Below are 4,849 nucleotides of genomic sequence, written 5' to 3'. Positions count from 1 at the left end.
CTTCAGCTTGGCAAATAGTTAAGGTTCTAAAACTGATTCATCCCATTAAAATAGAGCCCTTAAAAAAAAAAAGAAAGAATGTGTGTGTGTATAGATATGTATTTTTGAGAAATCAGATAATCTTAAAAGCAGCCTTAGTGTTTCCTTTAAATATCTCTTGAAAAGACCAAAGCATTAGTTTCACAGAAAGATTAGCCAGCTTCTTGGTCTAAGGCTAACATGGTGATAATTTTAGGACTTGCTCATCTAAGGTTAGAAAGGTACCAACATGATGTAAACTGTAACGTGGGACGAAAATGAGGGCTTTTCCTGGCAGTAGGTAACTGAAACGCATAGGATTCTTAGGAAATGACACAATAGCAACCTTCCTTGTCTTTTTCTTTGCGAGTTGGTTCTGGAGAAGGAGGACATTCTTAATCTTGAAATTTCCTTTCAACCCAGACAAGCTCATGCAAAGCCTGATCTACATTCATCCTAATCTGCAGACGCCTCCATATATGTCACCTTAAGTTGTCGGGCCAGCTGTTGTCCCTCTTCTTGTGTTATCTGTCTTTGATGATCCAGGTCTGATTTCTTACCAATTAAAATCATTGGAAATTCATCACGATCCTTGACTCTGAGAATCTGTCTTTGAAATGTATAGATTTCTTCAAAACTGCCTCTGTCTGTGACCGAAAAGACCAACAGGAAACCCTCGCCAGTCCTCATGTACTGTTCTCTCATAGCTCGAAACTCTTCTTGTCCTGCTGTATCCAGAATGTCTAGCCGAGCTGCTCTGTCATCTATCACACACTGCTTTGTGTAGGAATCTTCAATGGTTGGATCATCATTGGTCACAAAATAGGACTGGATAAATTGGATAGTGAGGGCCGACTTGCCCACGCCGCCTCCGCCGACCACCACAAGCCGGTATTTCTCCTGGCCGGAGCTGTCCCGCCAGCTGGCCTCGGCCATGGGGACGCCGCCGAGCCCAGCCCGGCCACGCTAAGCCGCTGCCCGCCCTAGGCCCGGCTCCGGAGACGTGTGCAGCCTGCGGGCTGCGGGCTCACAGCCGGGCAGGGGTCCCTGGCACCGGGAGCTGTTGGGAGGATCAGTCCGCGCGGCTGCATGGCACCCGGGGCTGGTCGGCTCCCGCCCGAGGCGCGGAGAAGCGGGGTGTCCACAGGGGCCAGGCGGCTGCAGCCAAGGGGGCGCGCTCCTCTACACGTCTCCGCAGCGCCTGCAGAACACAGCCTCCAGGGCTGCTACTAAAAAATGACTGGTCTTGTTTTCACAAACTCCTTTAGGTTGTGTTTTACTGGAAATATCTTGATCTCGCCTTCATATTTAATGGATAATTTTGCTGGGTACAGTATTCTTGGTTTACTTTTGTGTTCTTTGAATGTTTGATATATGTCCTCCCACTGTCTTCTTGCTTGCATGGTTTCTATTGAGAAATTGTCATTTACTCTTAACTGTTCTCCCGTATAGTTAATTCTTTGTTTCTCCCTTGCTGCTTTCAGAATTCTCTCCTTATCTTTGGTTCTGGCAAATTTGACTATGATATTCCTTGGTGTTTTTCTTTTGGGGTCTATTTTATATGGTGTTCGCTCAGCTTCTTGAATATATATTCTTCATTATGCCTAGGAAGTTTTCCTCTAGTAATTCTTCCACAACTTTTTGAGTGCCTTTATTTGCTTCTTCCTGTTCTGGGATTCCAATGATGAACATGTTATTTCTCTGATGATGTCCCACGTTATTCTTATATTTTCTTCTTTATTCTTCCTTTTTCATTCTGTTTTGTGCTCCAGCGGATCAGTGGCGACAATTCTATCTTCTCTTTCACTGGTTCTGTATTCCATCTCTTCAACTCTGCTCAAGTGTCCCTCCATCATGTTGACAGCATCTGAAACATTGGACCTTATATTTTAGATTGTGGTTTCTTGTTTCCCAATGCCTCTAATGCCTTGTTTGTTTTACCTGCATTGTTCTGGATTGATTTTTGTGGTTTTTGGGGGTTTTTGTGTGTGTGTGTGTTTTTTTAGTTCCTCCTTGTTATTGCTTGCAGTATCATGTAATTCTTCAAGTTTGTCTTTCATCCATTGAAAATATTCAATCATTGTTCTTTTAAATTCTGTATCAGCAAGTTCCATCAGACTTTCTGGCTTTAGGAAATCTATTGATACTTTGCCACCTTTTAGGAGTGCATTTTGCATCTTGCTTTGTGCTTGTGTAGTGTGTGAGATAGCTTGCTTCCTTCGAGACATTGATAGGTCTTGATCTGAAGACAATGCTCTAGAAATCAATTGGGCAGCTACCCCACTTGTGTTTTTCTCTGAATTTTTGACTCAGGGGAAAGTTCAGTTCAGAGCCTTTGAGAAAAGCCTCTTGTAGCTAAGTCAGATCAAGGAGCTCCGGATTAAAGGCAAGTTGATTGACTGGACGTGTAGGCACAGGTGTTAAGCTGAATGGGGGGCTGGGCATGCATGGGTGGGTGGGGCTACCACCAGGTTGGTCAACCACATGTGGGACCTCACTCAGACCTCAGCTGTCTGAGTGTGCTCACAGGAAGGGTCCCTACTCAAATTCCAGCTCTCTGTCTCCCATCCAGTAGCTTTTGATCAACGGACCCTACCCCAGCAGGGCCCTGGGTGCAGTGTGACCCGAGAAGACTTAGTCAAATTCCCACCAACTCACTCACCTCTGTCTGGTCCATGATGTCCATGAAAGTTCAGTCAAATTCCCACCAGCCTGCTCCCTTTTGTGTGCACTCCCAGGCAGTCGATGGTGCCCAAAAAAACTCAGATAAATTCCCACCTGCCTGCCCATTCCTGGGCAATCAGCGGGAATTCAGCCAAATTCCCACCAGCGGGCTTGCTCTTGGGTTCTCTCCCAGGGAACTGGCAGTGCCCAAGAAAGCCCAGTCAAATTCCAACCAGCCCACCTGAAGTGGGTGTTCAGTGGGGGCAAAGGAAATATCAGTAAAGTTCCAACTGACCCACTTGCTCTTAGTGGGGCTTGAAAGAACTCATGCAATTTCCCACTAACATTTCTCCTGGTGGATGGGACCCATAGCAGCTCAGCTGGTGGCTTCTAGCTTTTGCCAGTCCTGTGGCACAGCTTGCGGCATGGCTCTATTTTCCTGTTGCTCCAAAACGAATTGTTGCAACAATAGTTCTAATTCAAATTCCTACTGTCCATGTCGCACTATGTTGGTCGGTCTCTGTGTAGCATGAAGGTCTCTCTAGTGGCCTGTCTTTATGCAGCTTGCTGCTCCTCCAGCTCTTCAAACTGTTCTCTCCATGCCAACATCTTGGAATCCCACACAGCCCTTTTAACAAATGTTGCTGGCAAAATTGGAAAACCATCTGCAGGAAACTCAAACAAGACCCATACCTCACACCATACGGAAAACTCAACTCAAAGTGGATCGAGGACCTAGAATTAAGACGAAGGACTATAAACTTTATTAGAGAAAAGCTTGGAAGAACGCTAGATGCAATAATCCACATGAACAGTCTTCCAAGCATCCTGAAAAAACTACAACCAGGAGAGGATAAAATAGATGAATGAGACTTTATAAGAATGAACTCTCTATGCACATTCAAAAATTTCTCCAACAGGGTGAAAAGAGAAGTCACAGATTGGGAAAAAATATTTGGTAATGACATGTCTGATAAGGGATTTATAGACTGCTCAAGCACCACAACAAGATAAAATTAAGCAACCCAATTGAAAAATGGGAACAGGATATGAACAGACACTTCACCAAAGAAGACATTCAGATGGCCAACAAACAAATGAAGAAATGTTCAAAATTCCTAGCTTTAAGAGAGATTAAAATCAAAACAACCATGAGATATAATCTCATCCCAGCAACAATAGGAAAATTCAACAGAGCAGCAAACAAAAAAATGTTGGCAAGGTTGTGGAGAAACTGGAACCCTTATTCACTGTTGGTGGGTGCATAAAATGATGCAACCACTATAAAATGCAGTATGGTGGTTTCTCAAAAAGTTGGAAATAGAAATACTATTTGACTCAGCAATTCCACTATTGGGAATATACCCTAAAGAAACCATAACCACCACCCAAGCAGATATATGCACAGCCATGTTTATTGTGGCTTTGTTCACAATAGCAAAGAGCTGGAAACATCCCAAGATCCCATCAACAAATGAATGGATAGAGAAGTTGTGATATATTCACACAATGGAATATTATGCATCACTGAAAAACAAGAACTTATGAAATATTATACAAACTGGGTAACCATGCTGGGTGGCATTATGCTGAGTGAAATATCTCAGTCACAAAAAGATAAATACTGCATAATACCACTATGATAAAACAAGACTGCCATGGAGGTTGGGAGGGAAACTAACAAAAGAGAGAATAAATAACGTACATGGCAGCGAGAACTACATAAAAGGAATATATGATTATGTATTATTGGCCTGCCAAGAGTTCAGAATAAGAGCTGCATAGTAAATTGATCTTCGGGGTAGGGTGGGGTGGGGTGAGGCTGTATAACAATGAAAGAACTTTTTTTCAGAGAAAAAAAGCAAACTATGGGGTAGGTGGGGCAGGGAGGAAAACGTGCAACAATGTTGCACAATGGAAATCCACTCTATAAACTTTCATTAAAATTTCAATTAAATAAATTAAATTTTAAAAAAGAAAAAAATAGACAATTACTGTAGGTGATTTCTGTTCTGGGGAATTCCGCAGAATTTCTACACTACGGAACAGTACATCAGCAGAGAAATGCCAGAAGTCTAGTCTGGGTTTAGAAGGGGTCGTGGTACTAGGGATATTGTAGCTGATGTTAGATGGATCTTAGCTGAAAGCAGAGAATACCAGAAGAATG

At 43.1% G+C, this 4,849-nt stretch overlaps 1 pseudogene; it reads right to left on the bottom strand.

Moving 5' to 3' along the window:
- Positions 1-341: 341 nt before the first annotated feature.
- On the bottom strand, positions 342-954 carry LOC102848235 (annotated as a pseudogene).
- Positions 955-4,849: the final 3,895 nt, after the last annotated feature.

Source organism: Elephantulus edwardii, unplaced genomic scaffold, assembly GCF_000299155.1.
Source record: "Elephantulus edwardii isolate Elephantulus edwardi_28Jun2011 unplaced genomic scaffold, EleEdw1.0 scaffold00292, whole genome shotgun sequence".
Taxonomy (NCBI): domain Eukaryota; kingdom Metazoa; phylum Chordata; class Mammalia; order Macroscelidea; family Macroscelididae; genus Elephantulus; species Elephantulus edwardii.
The sequence above is the reverse complement of the archived record's forward strand: the minus strand, read 5'-3'. Positions and strand labels throughout refer to the sequence as shown.